Genomic DNA, 8,693 nt, shown 5'->3' on the forward strand with positions numbered 1-8,693 from the left:
ATCTTGATTTGCAACATTCAAATTTTTTTTTTTTAAGTCACGAAAGTAAAAAATATCTTGAAATATCCTTCAATAACACTCTTGAGTTAAAATGTTCATTTTCCAAGTATTTCAAGCAGTGGCCTATAAAGGGTTAAACCTATTGTTCAACACCCTCAATTTAGTTTAAGCCTGAATACACAGTTTGCAAAAGGTAATTTTGGTTTAATTTTTACTGTGATATGTATTGAATATATATTGTGATATCAATAAAGTTTTGAGAAGATATACACTTTATCTATCCAGAATAGATCACATTGTGACAATCATTTCATGAGAAGAGGTGAACAAATATTTTATTCGAACTTTATGGACAACAGTGTATTTAGATTTTCTTTACACGTAGATAACACTTTCCTGTCTGTAAATGTCTTAAATGCAACTTTACACTGTTACTACAATGTGCATTTCTATGTAATCCTCTCAGCCATTCCCAGTCGCTGCAGCTCGAGCACATCAGTTCACCAACAGCTCTGCAGAAACGCTGTAAAGCCAGCTAACATAATTAGTTACTCAGGTTTGTTGTGTATGAAGTTCGAAAGGTCTGAATCCATGTTTATGAGACTTTCATTAGTACACTGCAGCTTCAGGGTAAAAACATTAAGTCGTGATGTTTATTTCACTCAGGTCTTGTGGTATATCAAAAACAGCATATGGTCGTGTTATTGAGGTTAAAAACTAGATTTTCACCTGAGGGGGTCTTGACATAAAGGGGCAAGCTAAACTGTACGTTATTGCAATAATTGTTAGAAAATCCACTACCACTCACCCAACCAAACCTCACATCTTACATATGAGGTTGCATCCAGTTAAGAAGACACTGAATATCCAGGAAGTCTCTTCGAGTTCATAAGTCCCAGAGGCTCGATTGTCCTCAGACCACAGAGAGGAGAGGACGAAGACGAAGAATTCTGCCAAGTTCCTTTGTTCTGCTTTCTTCCTTCTTTCTGTCTGTGTTACCAAAAATAGATGTGTCACATTTCTATTTTCAGATGTTTTCTATCCATTGAAACAGACCAACATGCTTCCCAAATAAAATAATTTTTAAAAAATTACCCTGAATGGAGTGATCCTACTCCATAGAGATTACAACCAGGCAATGAGGCTCAGTATGCAGGAATATGATTAAAACCAAAGCAAGTAGCTGGGGTCAGAAGTCGTTTCACTTGGTAACTGAATATTCATCAATTTCACCCCTAAACCGTGCAGTGATTAATTGAACCTCCAGTGTGATTAAAATATGAATGAGTTCCTTTCAAAGCCTAAACTCTCAGGGATTGCACATCCAAACTGAGCAGCTCATGTTTAATGCATGAACCACTTATTGGTTTATCTTGGTGAGACCGTTTACTCCTGCCAGGTATTCTTTCCTCATGGCTTGCCTCCATGAGCTTGCAGGTTTTAGATCTGAGAGAGTTCTAGAACTGAGAGTTCAGTGTTTTGACGCACAGTTCCCAGCTTTAAAAGGGTCAGTGTTGGAGAGCTGTTTGATCATACTTTCATTTTTTCTCTGGTCAGGTCTCTTTAGGATAAAAAAATAAATAGAACCCAGTTCTGCTAATGAAACCGTGTAGCGAGTGCCATTTTTGCAAGAACTTGAAGCTCCTTCATTGCCCTCGGCATTGTGTCTCAGCCCAGTCATGCAGCCAACCAACCTGTGGTTCTGACCCACTTTCTGCCCTCATCCGTCACACTGAGAGTCCTGGAGACTCTGATTCATTTCCTATGAATCCCAATTATTCCTCCCAGGCCGTTATGTCATCATTGCAGACTTACCTGCTTCACCGTGTTGGAAGCAGGCAGCCAGCATTTGAATATTTCATTATGGCACGATAATACCTTAAATATGCCACAGGATATGATTTATACAGGTCACAGAAGATGTTCACACATTTCTGTGCCAGAGTATAATTGCCGCAGGTGTGATCAGTGACCTGACATATGAATGTAGCTTTGTATGATGAATTATCAATGGTTAGGAAAGGGTCTATGCGTAGAGAACAGCATATCTCTTGTTCTTTTTGCAGACGGTTGCTGAAGCAGGAGGCTGTACACCACTTAGCCACAACATTAGCCACGGAGCGGCGCAGTGAATAACATTGCTTATCTCATTAGAGTGGCAGCTATCAAGGGGTGGGACATGTTAGGCAGCAAGTGGACAGTTAACACTGAAAGTTGATGTGTTGGAAACATGGTTAAAGCAATTTTGACAAGATCTAACTTGTGACGCCGAGATGTCTGGGTCAGAGCATTTCTAAAACAGCAGGTTATGTAAGGGTATGCAGTGGTTAGTACCTACAAAAGGAAAGACAACTGGTGAGCTGGTGACAGGGTCATGGGCAAATAAGGCTCACTGATGCTGGTAGGAGGGTGAAGGCTGGACCGAGTTACTACAGCACAAATTGCTGGCTGTGATTGAAAGTTGTCAGAACACACAGTGCGCTTTACCTTCTTCAGTATCGGTTAGAATGCTCATGCTGTACCTTGTCCACCACCAAACGCACCTTCAATGATCATGCGAGCCTCAGAATTTGATTATTTTCTTTTACATTATGTAGACAACAGTGTGCATGTGTGCTATTTATCTGAGGGAAAGACGGCAGTCAGATGCACTGTAGGAAGAAGGCAAGCTGGCAGAGAAACCTTGGGTTCTACATTCGGGTGGAAGTTTCTTTGACAAGTAGCACCCATCTTAACACTGTTGCAGATAACGTGTAACTGTTCATGGCAATGATATACCCTGATGGCAAAAATATGAAGCAGGATAATGCTCCCTGCCACACTGCAAACATTGTTCAGTAATGATTTGAGGAACATGACAAAGAGTTCAAGGTGCTGACTGGGCCTCTAAAGAAAAGATATCAATCTGACTGGGCCTCTGTTGGATGAAAAAACAAGTCCAGTCCACAAAGGCCCTACCTTACAACTTACAGAACCTAAAGGAACTGCTGCTCATGTCTTGGTGTTGGATACCACAGGACACTTTCAGAGGTCTGTGGAGTCCAGGCCTCGACGAGTCAGAACTGTTTTGGCAGCGCAAGGTAGAAAACAGTATTGCTGAATGTATATGTAGAAACATACAGCATATAGATTTGGATGTATAAAAAAATAGAGGGTCTTCATTTTCCCTCCCTCTCCAAATTGATTAGTGGATCAGACAGGGTAATTTGACCTTTAAGGAGCTACACTTAGACACAGACTCCCTGAGAGCCCAAGAAGAAGTCATCCATAAACCACACATCACCCAGCGGTTAGCCAGCCTGTTCTCTTACTCCATACACTTCTACTGCAGCTGGCTGTGGAAAGAAATGGACCCAGATGTAATTGAATGCACTATATTTCCCACGAAGCACAACAGAAACAGAGAGAAAAATGACAAATAAGGGGCGAATAAACAAAATCCAATTAAAGACTTTGTTTGTTTGTTAATTCTAAGTAGGATATGCTTGTTGAAGACGCAGCTTTGTGTACAACAATTAATTTTCTCTTACACTTATTTTTAAGGAAAAACTAATTAATTTTACTTGAATAGTAGTAATTTAGATTTTTACATATCTGGTTGTTTGCTCAGTTAAATTATACTGTAATTCTTACATTTATATTTCTCTTTAAAGACCTCCTCAAATGAAATCAAGTTTTGCACCTTGGTAAGAAAAAACATGGTTTCCTTTTATATGCTACAAGATATCTGAAGTGCAAAATTAGCAGTCAGTGCCATTTCAACCTTGAAACAACAGTTTGCCGATGACTGTTTCAAAAAACCTTAACTTCAAAAACCAACCGTGATAACTTGCAAGTTGGGGCTTTTTGTATCATTATTCTTCTCCAGAATTAGTTTCTGGTTCAAATATATATAATAGAATTTCTCCAACATTACATCTTGTCATTACAGAGGCAGTGAGCTGGTGCGCTCGAGCTGCAGCAAGTAGGACGTAGGATGAAGTAGAGGGAGCAATGATGTAAAGCTACATCAACATAATTTCTAAATCCTTCTAAATATGTAATTCCAATACATGGACATCAGTTTTAGGGATTTAATTAATGACTGGAGAGGAACATCTAAAATATTATTGTGTTTTATTCTGTGTTATACCTCACTTAACTGAATAAAAGTTATTTTGCAAGCTCCACAAGGTTCAGTGCAAGGACTGATACTTCTCACCCGATACATGCTTTGCTTAGGAAATATGAGGAAGGACTGCATGCATTTCAAGTGCTATGCAGATGGCACCCAGCTATATTTGTCTGTGATAAGCTATATCAGCAGATGAAGCCAATTAATTTGTGAATCTTCAAGCCTGTCTTAAAGAGAAAGGCTTTGATGACTTCTGATTTTCTACTTGAAAGCTCAGACAAAAATAAAGATTATTGTATTTGGTGCTAACACCTCAGAAGCTGCCAATGTTCTTCTTCCACCTGCACAGTAAATCCTTTCTCAGAGTAATGCTGAAACCCAGTGCATGCATTTGATTCTTCTTGGTTGGACTATTATAAATCTTTACTATCACAGCAACTCTCAAAAAACTTTCAGCTAATCTAAAATGCTTCGGCTAGCGTACTGACAGGAACTAGCAAGAGCTCCTATTTCTCCCATATCAGCTTCCCGTCGTCGGCTCCCTGTAAAATCCAGGACAGAATTTAAAATCCTACTCCTTACACACAAAGCCCTTAATAACCAGGCTTAATCATCTCTTAAAGACTTTATAGCTCCATAATATCCCGACAGACCACTTCCCTCTCAGAGTGCAGGTTTACTTGTGGTTCATAGAGTTTCCAAAAGTAGAATGGGAGACAGGTACCGTCTCCACTTTTAAGATTACGCTTAAAACCTTCCACATAGTTCAGGTTGCCTCAGGTGACCCAGAACATCCCTTTGTTATGCAGGCCCAGGCTGCTGTGGCATGTTCCATGATCCACTGAGCACCTCTTTACTCCTCAATATTTATTTCCCACAATTGCATGTCATTAACTTTGTATCTTCTCTCCCTTGTACTTTGTCCTCTCTGTCTTCTCTGTCCCGACCTGTCCCTTTCAGTAGATATCTCTGACTTTGCATGTTTTAGATCTGTGGATACTAGTCTTACCAACCTGCTGCTTATTGATGTTATCACTAATTGCTCATCACTATTATTGTTGCAGTTATTAGTGTAGTACTATTATAAAACTATAAAATGAAACTGCGTGGAATTTAAACTTAAATGTGCAGTGTAAACATGAAGGAATTTCAAAACTTACAACTACAGTGAAGAAAACTCTAATTTATGCAAATGTCTACTCATGAAGTCTTGATTACCTTTAACAGTTCTTTAAATCAGCTCCCAGGTCTCTGATTTGGTAAACAGTTCAATGGTACAGCAACGATAAACCAATCAGAGCTTTGTAGGCAGCAAAAATGTCAACCCTATCTTCCCAAACAGCTCAATACTTTCAGTTGTCAGCAATGAGATAATTCCATTTAAACACAGAAGTCAAAATCCAAAACTAGTAATAAATAGATGTTGTTCTCAAATTTTCAATATTTTGATTGATTATTTATGTTTTTACAGATACGCTTCACAATGGCTGCCGTTCATTTATAGATTGATAAATGATCAGCCTATGAAAGACTGTATTACTTGACTAGTGTTACTAATGTAAACCTGATCAGTTATTGGATTTGCATTAGACTGAATTGATGTCTGCTTGATGTCCTACACACCAGCATTAATGGAAATATATGTGTGTATATTAAAAGATCCTCAGTCGATTCTCATGACAATAATACCAATATTCTCTCCTGCTCATTCACTTGAATGACTTAGAGTCAACTGGTGTGGACCATTAAGCCACTGGTCATGGAAGGACCTGATGCCCTGAGAGAAACTTACACCAAGTGAGCAAGTGAAGGTTCATTGGTCTTGCTCAAGGACATCCCAACGTGACAAATAGCTGCTGATGAGTGGACTATTGGTTTATTTGTGAGAACCAAACCTGAAGCAGTTTGAGTTTCGGTCTGGCTGAGGTTCTGCAACACTTGATTATTAAACTGCTTTTTTTCCCCTAATCAAAGTATCAGATGATTAAAAGAAACGATTCCCTATTGATTTCCTGCTGGAAGCACTCAGGGACATGTTTTGTTTATTGCTACTCTGCAAATCAGCGGAGCACAGCGGGAAGAGAGAGCAATTACAAATGCAAATTCCCAATAAGTGCCTGGAAGGTATGTTGAAAGGTCCTCCGAAGGATATAATTACAGCCTGGCTTGATTACATGTAAAAAGCAGATGAGAAGGAAATATTGCTGAATTATTCAAGCAAACAACAAAAACAAAACAAACCAAAAAAACCTGCAAGCGTACAAGAAGCAAGATTTAGCATCGGTCTTCATTTGTCTTCAACCTAGAGATTGACATCACAGGAGATTAAATACAAAATCTATTTTGTTTGTCTGCCTACAGCGTTGTCAGTGATTTCTCTGAAACAGTTTGCAATTCCTTATCAAACTCCTATTTCCACTACATGTAAATTATCTTTTTGATTCCACTTAATGAAGCTGACAATTGAGATTTTCTGAGGGCAGCCAGCCACATTACACATTTTTTATTGCCAGCCCCTCTAACATTAGCTGAAAGTAATGTGGAGTCGAGTCGTTGATTAAACTGCACTCTAACTGGTCAGATGTCAGCATCAACCTCTTCACCAATCTCTTGAGTGTGTGAATGAAGTGAGATAGGTGAGACTGAAACTGGATTTCTGGTCTGACTAGAGTGCATATCAGAGAGTCACAGGAAACTCCCACAAACCATGACATTCTGATGTTGGATGAGGGATGTCTGTAGCTGTGTTTTTACGTAACTATCAAATTACGTAACTAACAAACTTCTGAAATGTCACAAAATAACAAAAAGAAAATGTGAATTATTTGGGGCTGCAAGGTGGCGCAGTTGGTAGCACTGTTGCCTCGCAGCAAGAAGGTTGCCGGTTCGTGTCCCGGTGGGGGCACCGGAATCTTTCTGCGTGGAGTTTGCATGTTCTCCCCGTGCAGCGTGGGTTCTCTCCGGGTTCTCCGGCTTCCTCCCACAAGGTCCAAAAACATGTTGAGGTAAATTGGTGATTCTAAATTGTCCGTAGGTGTGAATGTGAGTGTGCTTGGTTGTCTGTCTCTAAGTGTAGCCCTGTGATAGACTGGTGACCTGTCCAGGGTGTCCCCTGCCTTCACCCTAAGTCAGCTGGGATAGACTCCAGCCCCCCGCGACCCTAGTGAGGATTAATGGATGGATGGATGAATTATTGTTTCCCTTGACTGAGAAAACAAGGCTGCATAGTGTCGTCAGAATGTGGCGGTACATGGTGCGCTGCTTATGCAAGAGGATACAAACACATTTTGTCTGTCTGCAAGAGAAGAATGGAAGGAAGTCTTTTGAAAATGTTTTCAATTGGGCAAGTTATAATTATTCTTTGATGTCAGCTGGTATTGGCAGTATTCCATGCTGTCTGGATGCTGAAACAGCTCAATAGTCATGTAAATGAAATATTTGCTACTTTTTCAAATAGTCAAACACTGCCTCAAGCTACCATAAAGACTTTTTGCAAAAATGGGTACATTTATTTGAATTTTTACCATTTTGAGAGCTGTAGGGCAATTCACTTCTATTATCAAATACTGTATATTCCACTATTACCTGCTTTTTTTCATGTTTACAACTTAACACTCCAGAAACATTGTCTAAACATGTAAAATTATCTCAGTTTTTTAACCATGTCATGTCACACAGACCTACATACATTACATAAGATTCCTTAACAATTCTTTTTTTAACTGTGTGAACTTCTTGAATAACTATTAATACATCTTCAAAAGCAGTTGTAAGAGATCATCTCAGAGGCCTGAATGAGGTGGTGATGAACTGAAGGGTCTGCTAGAGTGTGATGTAAACTCTATCATCTTCCCAAGCCAACACCCCTCTGCAGATATACTGGTGTAGCCCAAAATTCTTTTCCTTGCAGTGACTATGCTACAAGGACAATATGTAGATACAGAGCCACTGAACAAGTGTGGAACGGGGCCCTCGAGGTGAGCTCCAAGAAGAAGTCTTTGGTGTTCAAATGTCCCTGATGCATTTGTTGTAACAAGGAATTTTACATTTTCTGTACCCTGAGCCACCTGCCTGACAGAAATGTGTTTCAAATGTTTAGAAGTAGTCCAAGTCAGCAATCATGTTAGTACACATATGTAGCATGTAAAAATCCCCAGAAGGATTTCAGCAGATGCTCGCTACACAATCAAAACTGACTTTTGTGATATGCTCCCATAAATATAAAATCAACAGGGAGCAATAGCCTAATGTTACAAGATGGTGCAGATGCTGCCAATTGTGATTCCAATTATTATTTTTAAGAAAATATTCATCTTCAATAAAGCAAATCTTGAGCCAGTTGAAGGTAGACGTTGCAAATGCAAACACAGGACACACAGGAAAATGATGTAAATAAAAAGATAACTTTATTAGGGAAGGGGGAGACGACAGAGGCAGGCAAGGAAGGGAATCGTAACAGAACAAGGATGTAAAGTCTGAGTAGGCAGAGTTTCCAAAAAAATCACAGAAATGAAAGGTCTAAGAGAAAACAAAGGTAATTAAAAACAAAAGACAAAATGGACAATTCTAAGACAGGAAA

Source organism: Stegastes partitus, unplaced genomic scaffold (assembly GCF_000690725.1).
Source record: "Stegastes partitus isolate 25-593 unplaced genomic scaffold, Stegastes_partitus-1.0.2 Scaffold17, whole genome shotgun sequence".
In the NCBI taxonomy this organism is placed as follows: Eukaryota; Metazoa; Chordata; class Actinopteri; family Pomacentridae; genus Stegastes; species Stegastes partitus.